The sequence below is a fragment of the Pteropus alecto genome, unplaced genomic scaffold, assembly GCF_000325575.1.
Source record: "Pteropus alecto unplaced genomic scaffold, ASM32557v1 scaffold104, whole genome shotgun sequence".
Lineage (NCBI taxonomy): Eukaryota > Metazoa > Chordata > Mammalia > Chiroptera > Pteropodidae > Pteropus > Pteropus alecto.
Genome location: NW_006436664.1, coordinates 1,298,282 through 1,310,121, shown reverse-complemented (window position 1 = coordinate 1,310,121; position 11,840 = coordinate 1,298,282). Strand labels below are relative to the sequence as shown.

The 11,840-nt window shown below is 32.6% G+C and overlaps 1 pseudogene; it reads left to right on the top strand.

Annotated features, from left to right (window-relative positions):
* The first annotated feature begins 2,311 nt into the window (after positions 1 to 2,311).
* Positions 2,312 to 2,430, top strand: LOC112481127 (annotated as a pseudogene).
* The last annotated feature ends 9,410 nt before the right edge of the window (positions 2,431 to 11,840 follow it).

Here is an 11,840-nt window from a genome sequence, read left to right as displayed (position 1 = left end):
TTTTCCAAGCCCTCTTCTGTGGTAAATATAAATCAAATCCCATAAAAACATCTAGATCTTACTTGAGGAAATGGTGGAAGGAGAGAAATTACTTTCTACTCATTCTTTTCTTAGAAGTCCCATCAGGCAGTCAAAAAAGAAAGGATGCTTCTTGGAACATGATTGTTCTCTATTGTCACTTAAATAAGTTAGTATACCTCTCACAAGCCAGTGTGAGATGGCTCCAGAACGTTGTAATGGTAAATATTTTTTCTCAAAATGAAATAACCATTAAGGAAAAGTATAAGGTAGTATACTTTATGCTGTAATCAGTTGAGAAGATGTGACTGGGATGTTTCAGAGCTTTCCTCTCCAAAAAGTGAAGTTATATGTGCTATATTTCTTATCCTGTATCCTTTTAAAATCCTCAGTACACTTACAGCTAGACTAAAATACACTGTTTTTTGAATTTGGCATTTAATTTAAATCTGAAACCAGTTTGTGTGTGTGTGTGTGTGTGTGTGTGTGTGTGTGTGTGTGTGTGTGTATGTACTTCTCATACCAATGAGTAATTCTTAGACACTAATAGAATGCCCCAGAATTCAACTCAATACAGACACTATTCGATGCAATCGCATCAGATTCCACAGGTAAAGCTCTCAGTCCCACAAGATGACCCTACACTTCAGATACCTGTCACAAGCCCAGTTTTTTACCTATACTTCTGACCAACTAGCTATAAATCAGGCATTCCCATGACTCCCTCATTGGGTTTAATTAATTTGTTACAACTGCTCACAGAATTCGGGAAACTAGTTTATTCATTAGATTACGACTTTATTACAAAAGATATTAAAGACTATAAATCAATAGCCAGATGAAAAGATGCATACAGTGAAGTCCCAAACAAAAAAGCTTTTGTTGTGGCACTTAGAGCCCAGCATGGTGGGACTAAAAGTTCTACCTCCTCTCTTCAGGCTGGTTCTCCTGGCAACCAGCCCCCATCCTTAGTTGCTTTCTAAAAGTCACCTTAATTAACATCAATCCAATTGTAGTGGAAATGGACTTATTATGAATAACAAGGCCCCCGCTTCAACTTTATGGCCCTAAAGCTTTTTCAGGACCTGAGGACCAGAGACCAAATATTAAAATGAAAGTTGCTTGAATTGCACTTATTGCTCAGGAAATTCCAAGGGGTTTGGAAGCTGTGAGCCTGGAATTATGGATGAAGAGCAAATATATACATGAAACATATTTTAGTCATACAAATAATATAATAATCTAGTAAAATCCTCAGTCTACACTATATTTTATGAATTAGACAATTACAATTATTAAAACAGACAAATATCTTGTACAGTACAAATTTATTAATTTTTAAAAAACATGTACTCATCTCCAAACAGCAATATCAAACAGACACAAACCATAGACAAGCTTAAGTAATTTCAAGTAATTTGTAGAAGGATAATTATATTTCAGTTTTGGAGAATATGACACTAGATCAAAAACTTGATGCAGATGAGGGAGTTAAACATGTGCTTATCTCAAGGAAGAGTATTTTAGATGGACAGAATGTTACCAAAGAGTTCATCTACTTCGCACTAGCGGAGACAAACACTAGATACCAAGATTGTAGTGGAGACCAACTGGCTGTGTTATTATGAATGGTGCCACCAGGAGAACAGGAAGCTAATGCTCAAAGGCCTGACTCCTTAACCCAGGTTACAGGACAGGTTTTTAAGAATATAGAGGGAATAGTTATGTGATGCGCTTGCAGGGCAAGTTTTAATGGGAGGATCTTGGCCATTTATGGTAAGGGGAAAGGATGTCAGCACCAGATATTCCTGTCCTTTGCACTCTTCCTTTCTGAAAATGTTCTCATGCTCAATTCTAGTTATATCTTGGTCTTTTGGTTCCATATGTGTGTGAGAGGCAAGACTTTGGTTCTGGGTGCAGCTGGAGGTCAAAGTTCTTTCCGCTGGGCAGGTTTGTGCTGCCTGACTTGCATTTTTGGTCTGTTGCCTCTGAAAAGAAACTCAGTATCTCATTAAGCAGGATAGGACCATTCTGAGCTGGTCCTGTGGTTACTCGCTGCTGAGCAGTGAGGATGCCACTGTGGCTAAAGCAGATAAATCAAGGGATAGTTATAAGGATAAAAAGTAGGGCTCAACCTGAAAGAACAGGGGTCTATTGGAAATTTTAACTGGAGGTGATATGATTCAGCTTAAATTAAAATATAATTGATCAAAAAATGGGTTAATATTAGCTATTAGAGAACTGGAATGAAGAACAGAACAAGTTAGGAGGCTACTTAAAAAACTCAGGTGAGGTCTACCGCCATGCCACCCTGAACGTGCCCTATCTCGTCTGATCTCGGAAACTTAGCAGGGTCGGGCCTGGTTAGTACTTGGATGGGATTCCACCTAGGAATCCCAGGTGCTGTAGGCAAAAACAAACAAACAAACAAACAAACAAACCCTCAGGTGAGATAATAGTGTTTTCAGCAAGGATTGAAGTAATGCAGACTGTGAGAAATAGTTACATACTGGCTGTATTTGAAAAGCAGATGCAATAAGAGCAGCACAAAAATTTACGGAAGAATATGAGAAAATCATATGAATCTATTAGGATTCTAGTTATCCTGAGCAACTGGAAGGAGTGATCATCAATTGAGATGGAGAAAAGAGTGGGTAGAAGAGATTTCAAAGGTGTTTTAGAGCTCACATTCCAATGTAGACATTAATTTTGATATTTTTGTTAGCTTCTGAATGAGAAAGTCAAGTAGACTGCTGATAGATATGTGAGATATGTGATAGGTGAGATTCAGGGAAAAGATACAAATTTGGAAATTTTCAGCACAGAAATAGTATTTAAAAATATAACAATGGATGAGATCGCTGTAAGAGTGAATGTGGAGAAAGACATAAAGAGGTACAAGTAGGTGCTCTGGGACACAACATATTTTACAGTGTGGAAAAACAGAAGATAATAGCAAAGGAAGATAGAAGGAGAAATGATGAGAGGGAGAAAGAGGTAGGATACCACAGGCAGGAGGAAAACCAAGCGAATGTGGCATTTTTTTTGTAACCAAATGAAGAGAGTATATTACGAATGAGAAAGTAGCAGCTGTAGTCATTGCTGCTAAAATCAAGTGATAATATAAGGATTTTAAAATATGGAAAATTTCCTGGAATATCTAGGTGGGACCAATGTAAGCACCGGAGTCATTAAAAGTGGAAGAGATAGGTAGATGAGAGTCAAGTGAGATAATATGTAGCTGCTTTGGAGATGGAAATAGGAGACCATGAGCCAAAGGATATGGGTCACCTTTAGAAGCTGGAAAAATCAAAGAAATGAATTCTTCCCTACAGCCTCTGGGGAGGAAAGCAGCCCTGTTATTACCTTGATTTTAGGCCAGTGAAATCTGTAAGGACTTCTAACCTACACAACTGTAAGATAATAATTTTATGTTATTTTTTAAGCCACTAAGTTTGTGGTAATTTTTTATAACCATAGAAAACTAACATGACACACTTATCAACAGTGACCAGCTGAGTTGTTTAGGACTTGGCAGTTAGCCATGCCTTCAAAAGTTTAAAACTTCTTTTGGTTGGACTTTTCCTTACCCATTAATAGATTTCCAAATCATATGTTATTCTGGTTGAAAGAAGAAAGTTTTATGATATGCATTCCTAGTTATTTTCTAAAAAGGAGACTTTTGTAAATCCTTTTATATTTATATTACTTTATTCTTAATTTTGGGCCTAGTCTGGAATAATCTGAGTTTTCTGGTCAGTTTATCTTACTCAATTGTATTTTCCCACCAATAAATATTTAGATCTACAAAAATCACATTAGGTACATAGTCAGTTCATTCAAATTTCAGCTCCATTATCAAGTCTGCTTCTTCTTTTCTCAGTTATTACATGTGAGTATAAGGAAAGTTTGATGGTTATCATGGTATTCGGATGAAAAGAAGACTTCTGGTATTATACTGTCTTTGCAGCAAGGCATCTTGGTTTGGTTTCAAGCTCATGTATATCCACCAAATTTTTAAGTTTTGACTGATCCTGTTCATACATAACATTCTAGTACCCGCTACTGTAGAGTACAGGGTCAGTTAATGATATGCTCTCTTGATTCCTTCTCTATCTCTATAGCCAATATCTGCCAAAAATTCACATTCAATCCCTAGACCCAGGGTTAAATTCAGGTTTTATGGGTCCCAAGCTAGTGTGATTTTAGGTACTTTCTTAGAGAAAAAGAGCAAAATAGTTTAGAACATAAAACATACGGCCTTTGAAGGATCCCCTACAATGAAGGGCCCTTAATTTTCAACTTTATTAGCTTCATGGTAAGTCTACTTCCTCCAGGGCCAATTACATCATCTACTACATTCAAAGTTCATAGACTCTTTATCCTAATGCAGCTCTTATTTCAAACTAACTAGCAAGATAGTTCAGTTAGACTAGATTCTCACGTACCATCTGCAACCTCTGCTAGAACACGCAAGAATTTCTGAGTCCTTTCCACTTTACAGCCAGGTTGTAAGTTCCAGGAGAACTGCCTTCACCTATTCTATTTAGCCGCACACTTTAACACCATTTACCTATTGCCATTGATTTTGGTGTGGTTCTCAAACCAAGATTCTGAAAGAGAGAAGGAAAAAGTCCTTCTGAGAGCTTTCCCTAGGACCTATCTAACCACCGCCTCAGCCAGGATTAGGGCCCAGAGGAAAGGAGTGAAGTCAAACACACATTTAAGAACTTACTACTCCTTCTCTATCAAAAATTTACTTAGCATGGACTGGATAGCATACCCATTTTTCCTGTGGCAGAAGCTTTATTTAATTTGCATTGCTTCTTTTTCCTTATCAAGGTAGTAGTAATTCTGATTTCATCCCTGTTGTAAAAAAAGTGGAGGGAATAGAACAGGGAACTTGGTCTTCACCCTAATGTTAGAAAACTCAATGATAGGTATTGCAAAAATATCTTCTTCATTCTACATTTAAAGGATTAATTGCAAAAGAAAAGAGTAAAATGATGGAGACTCAGAATTGATTGAGGATATGCTGTTTCTTTTTAATATGTGATAAATTTGCATATGTAGAGAGGGTGGGCATGATGCCAGTGGAGAAATAGCTGTCATAGATACAGGAATAAGAAAGAATAATGAAAGGAATAAAGTAAAGGAAATTGGTCCAAGAAAACAGATAACAAAATCAGTCTGTGAATACCATCTTCTCCTCTAGATACAGTAATGAAATGAGCATGGGAGATGCTGAAGGTAAGTGAAAGGAGGGAAAATAGGGGAGCAGAAACTGAGAGATTTCAAGATTGATGGACTATGTTTTCTCTATCTTTCCTCAGGATTAGATGTTATCTTCTGATGGAGTGTATTTTTCATTAGGAAAAACATCTTTTCACTGTGTTCAATTTGATTATAAAAATATAAAAGTTACATTTTTCAAGTTTGGGCTTTTTCTTAGAAGTTACAATAGAAGGAATGAAAGGCAAAGGAAAATTACCTTGCTTGTTGGAATTGCTCAAGTGTTGGTAACAGCATGTAGGTTGGATAAGGAAGAAAGTAAGTCCTTAATTGACCAATACAGATAATGTGAGTTTTCAAAGGAAGTCTAAATGTGGTCAAAGATGAATTCATGTGGAAGCAACAAAACAATATTAGAAAAATTGTCTGTTATGGTGTTAGAATATTAGTATATTTTATTCCCATTTTCATAACATTTTAATTGTGGCCTAGAAGTATGTTGCCCAGGGCCAGTGGAATAAAATTGAAACTCATTATAATTGAGTCAGTCAGTGTATGCATGTAATTTTGAATAGGTTATTTTTATAAGTATAATATCATATATATTAATGTCAAAATTTGGTGTTATATTAGTTTTCTATTGCTAAGTGACAAATAACTACAAAATTCAGTGGCTTAAAAAAAGGCTCTGTAGTAAAATAAGTCAGAAAAAGACAAGTACTGTAAGATCTCAATTATAAGTAAAATCTTTAAAAAAATTTATAGATACAGTAGATTTCATAGATACATAAGTATTAGCTCAGGGTGCTCAGTAAATATTGAGCTAATATAAGTCCCTCCATCACACTTATCTTCTAGCATGCTGTTAATTACTTAAAGAGCCAAAAATTTAAGTGTGGCAATATTTACTATTAAGTGTAAGTCATGGTTCAATTAAAAACACCATCACTGCTGAAAAAAAAAGTGATCAACATCATATTTGGTGCATTATATGTACTGATTAAAAAGACAATAATTATTTTGAATTAATATTCAATTTGGGTGATTAAATTTATATTAAATTATATTTTTTAAAAAATTTATACTTTGAAATATAATCATTAAATGAAGATGCTATTTATAAGGATGGTTAAATACTAGAGCAGACTTTTTTAAATCATCTCTTTTGCCTAAAAAATCACTTTAGTGACTAATAAAATATTGAAAAAATATTCATGGTCAATAAAATATCCATACTTCTAAGATATACAATTAGAATGGAATTTAATTATACTCTAAAATGTTATTTAACTTTTACATATTTTAATCTCTTTTCTGCCAATCTCTTACCAGAATTGATGTTGAAAAACAAAATTAAGTGTTGAGACTTCTCTTTTTCATATATAACCTAAAGAGAGACAATGAAAGAGTGCATGAAGGAAAAGAAAAGATTATATAATTAGGCCTGGACTGTTAGGAAATAGAGTATAAGGTTTTCTTCTCTGCATTCAAACATAATTTATTCCAGATATGAGTCTTTAAAACATAGAAAAGTAACACATTAGTAAAAGTTTAGATATCTAATGTATAGTAGAATAAGTTATGAAGTGGACCTATGTTTATTTTTTAAAAAAACTAGTTATAACAAGAAAAACAGAATTGCTCCAAAACAACAGATGCAAAACATATGGAGAGTGGGGAAAAATACTGATAAGTTAAAATAACGCCAATTATTTTAATAGAAAGTAAATTTTTATTCTTAGTTTTGATTATGAAAGCAAAATATATCTTTCCTACATTTTGAGGAAAATTAACTAGCTCTGTGGTTATGCACACAAATAGTAACTGGACAGACACGTAAGAAGATAATTTAGAGAACAAAACATTTTACAAATTATAATGATATTATTCTTCAAGGAACTGGAGATCCTGTCTTAATATAGTTATAAAAGCCAACAACACTGAAAGATGTCACCAAAATGTTGACAGAAGGACTTGGGAGTGGTATTGGATAAGAGTTAAAATAGAGTCGAACAAAAAACTAAAGAAAGAGGAAGCTGATTTTAAGAGGTATGTAAAGTCAACCACTGATGTTTGAGAGTGTATGTATATTATAGTAGTCTCTTCTTATCCACACTTTTGCTCTCCATGGTTTCAGTTACCACTGGTCAAACAAGGTCCAAAAATATTAAATTTCCCGAATTGCCATCGGCTGCTCCTGACATACAACCATTGATATCATCTTGGTTCGATGACTCAGGATCATCTGAAGCAGATAACACAGGCATTATATCAGCTCACATCATCACAAAAAGAAAGTGAGTACAGCACAATGAGATATTTTGAGATAGAGATCACATTTACATCATTTCCAGAACTTTTATTACAGCATATTATTATAATTGTTCTATTTTATTATTATTGTTGTTAATCTCTTACAGTGCCTAATTTATAAGTTAAATTTTATCATAGGTATGGATGTACAGGAAAATATATATATATATATATATGTAGTATATGTAGGGTTTGGTACTATCTGTGGTTTCAGAAATCCACTGGGAGTCTTGGAATGTATTCCTCAAATATTAGGGGGGACAACTATACTACATTCTTATAATTCACTGACCTAGTGTAAGTTATTCAAAGCTACAAGACTGAGTTGCTCTAAATCCTATATTACCAATGGGGATCTCTGCAATGACTGTTCTCTACCAGAACTTCTGAGTTAAACTTGTGTTAGATGACAAAAAAATTGAAAATATCTGGACTAGAAGAGAAATAAGGCTCATCAACAATGACCACTGAGATTAATATAAACCTTTATATTACTTCCTCTTTTACAAAGTCAATATTGTCTCCCACTGAAATTAAAATTATTAGAGAATGCAGATTGTTAAGTGAGGTAAAATCTAAAGAATGACTGAAAAAAATGTAATTTGATATTTAGGTAAGCATATCTTTCAGTCATATTTTCTATCAATATGAAATATTATGTATAAATTCTAATACATGGAAACTTGAAGACCAGGATCCACCAAAAAAAAAAAAAAATCACACAGGATCTAGTTTTTATTAATGGTAAATTTTTAAAGAGAGAGGAATATTAGATATAGAGGAAGATTTTGTGTGCATTATCTATAATTCCTGGTCACATCTCTTTGCCACTTGATAACATTAAAGTTAAAAAACTCTTACTACATATGTAATCAAACATAGTGAATATAAGATGGTTAACATATTAGAATAAACCAAAAATAACCAGAAAAAATAAAATTTAACCCCAAACTCCCACTGAAGATGATATATTCTAAATTAAAATAGAAACAATTTAGATTATTTTTATTTTAATTGTGTATTCCACCAGCAAAAGTATATGATATTTAACCATAATATGTGTAAGTTATTTCACCATGAATGCCAACTTTATATTTAACCACACATTCAGAAACTATATAGTTTGATCCTAATTAACTATTAATATTTCAGTTTAATTGCATAGTACAAACTCATAAGTGCTGCTTAGCATTAAACTAATCAATAAAAATGGAAACAGTACACAAAACTATAGTCCTTCTTAAATTTTTCTTTAAAGCATTTGATGTATAATAACTATAAATATACATGTTCTATTCTCAAAGATATCTTATTTTAAGTAAACAGAAATACTTCTTATGTTTTTCAGTTAGAAAATCAGAAAGACCTCATGTGAGGTTGAACCATTCCAAATTTTGTTGGAATAAACAACCTGCAAAAGCTTCTGTAAATGTGTAGTCACAAGAGAGCCATCTGGCTCTATGTAATTATACCCTTCCTTTATCCAATTTTGAATTATAAATGTAAAAATAAGTCCAAGAATATCATACAGATTTTTAATATACGTTTGGGGACTGTCAAGCCATAAACCAATTAACGGGTTTTATTCATATGAGTGTGTTCCTCTCTTCATTTATATTGCAGTCCAAATAGAGTACAGATTCAGAGATTATTGAATGAGTTACCACTAGTTTGAATTCTTTCTGGTGAAGTATTTCAGAGTAAAATGAAACAAATTAAGATACAATGGGGTGTAAGACAAAAAATAGACACTATCTTACTCTTACTCTTTCATATAAAATATTCGAATCAAGTTGATCGATGCCTTGCAAGTACAGAAAAATATTTCTGGTCATTTACTGCACAAAATATTTGACTTTTGAAAGCTCATTGTAAAGGATTGGATTTGTTGTTGGCGTATTGCAGCTACCTTTTCATTTACTAGTTTATGTTTTGTCTAAATTATCTTTCTTTTGAATAGTACATTTCTGAGGTAGAGCAGAAACTGCTGATTTTAACCCTAACACAATAACATTACAGCCATACAAATTATATCGTACAGATTACACCTTCTCTCTTTATATGAATGATGCTGTAAATTGCTCTATTTTACACCTCTGCTTGTTACATTATAACTCCTTTGCTTTCATAGGTTATGTTTAATATCATCAATTCTAAATTGATGTTTTATTTATGTGTTATTAATTACACAGCCATGTCATTATGACAATTTGTAGATGCCTTAACAACAACTCCTACTTTGTGACAAATATAAGATTACTTTTCATAACTTCTGTTTCTTATAATAAAATAAGTTAGAATGGTGAGCTAATATCTTGGTCAAAGAAAATTATTTCAGGATTATATCATCACTATTTATTTCCTTAACAGCACGGTACTTAAAAATGTTTATTAATTCATTTACTAAAAATTTCCTTAGGAAAGAATTTCAAACATGTACAAAAGTATAAATAAAAATATTTGTATATTTTTCATAAAGTAAATATTATATAGATAAATTAAAACTAACTTAAATGTCTAATAAATTCTGAAATATTAAGTGGATATGAAGATCCGTTAAAATCATTAAGACATTATATTTATTGACATTGAAAAATAATAATGTTCAATAAAAAATAATAAAATATGCATGGCATGTTCTCATTTCTACTGAATGTTCTAATAAACACAGATGTATGTGTTATTTTGCATGCATGAACATATGCAAGATACAGTATGTGAAAAATGGGGAAGAATACAAATACTTTCAATAGTGAGGTATAAAAATATAAAGTACAGAACTCAAAGGCTTTAAATTTTTAATAAGAATTTAACAATTATCTCGGGAATATTATAAAATGAATTATTTCCCAAATGACTATAAACAACAAAACATTTTTTAGGCAAAGTGTTAGTGAGATTTTGTTTTAAGCCAAAATATTACAGACTGAGGAGCAGGTTAGATGAATAAAAAGATGAGAATAAAGGGGAAGGAAAATCATGGAGAGGGAGAAGTAGAAGCAGAAACAGGGTGAAAGAGAAAAATTAAGAATCAGTTGTGAGAACGACAATTTGTATTCTACTTTCCCTCCCAGAAAACACATCATATAAAAGGCAATTGAGTAGGTTGCTGTGAGTTCTTAACTGGAGACTATTCTTCAACCTGTTATTAACGTAAGAAAACTATAAAAGACAGCAAACTGGAAGAAGTGAAAAAATCTTTATGATAGAATCCATTTGGTTATTTTCCAGTGCAAAATATCTCATTCCTTTCCAACCTCTGCCTGCCAATAGTGAGAAAAAGATCAATAACCTTTCGCTTTCTTAAAAACTTTACAAATGACCAGGGCTTACTGGAAAATACATTTATCTATACAGGATAAGATAGGAGGAAAAGTGGTAGCCAAGATTTGGTAGAGTACAAGGTGTCAGCAGTTAAGGGAGTGAGAATTGGAGGTAGGTATGGTAAACAAAGGTAAGTCCTGAGGTATCCAGGAAGAGAAAATGTAGCATGCACATGGAAATTTTGGTAAATTTCATTAGTGAAATACTTATGCTAATATCTGAGCATCCTGGTTTGAAGTTAAAAGCTATAATTTTAAATATTAATAAAACATTACCTGCTACATTTGTCAAAAAGTAATATATCAACACTTCTGATATCAGAATATAATTAGCCAGTTAAAAATAGCATTTAATTGCCCCACTTTTTTCTACTATATTAAATTTAAAATTTAATCATAAACACATACATATCTCTCTATTCCCTACTAGTACAGATAAATTAAATATCTCCAACTTGGTAATGGCAGGCTAGGTTATTTTAATCCACTTAAACTAGCATACAATAATAATTATTGAAAAATATAAAAATAATGTATTTATTCAGTAAGTATTGATTAAGCACTTATTATACTCCAAGCACTGATATAGTTATATGGGACACATTTTAAAAATCCCTGTCCTTGTTGACCTTACAGTCTAGCAGAATAAAACAAGCAGTATTCAATAGAGACAATGAAATAAGTAAATTGTTTAGCATGTTAGAAAAGTGGAAATTACCATGGTTAAAAGCAAAATTTATGTGGCATAAGAATAATCAAGAGAGCTAGAAATTTAGTATGGACCTGTAATTTTAAGTAAATAGCTCAAGGTACTCTTCTTTACACAGAAGATGCATAAATTTGTCTTTTAATTTGAAGGACATATTTACCTTATGCTCTTGCTCAATGGACTCCTAGACACTTCACAGAAAGGTTAGGTCCTTCAGTCCCCATAGGGTTATTTTCTCATCTCAG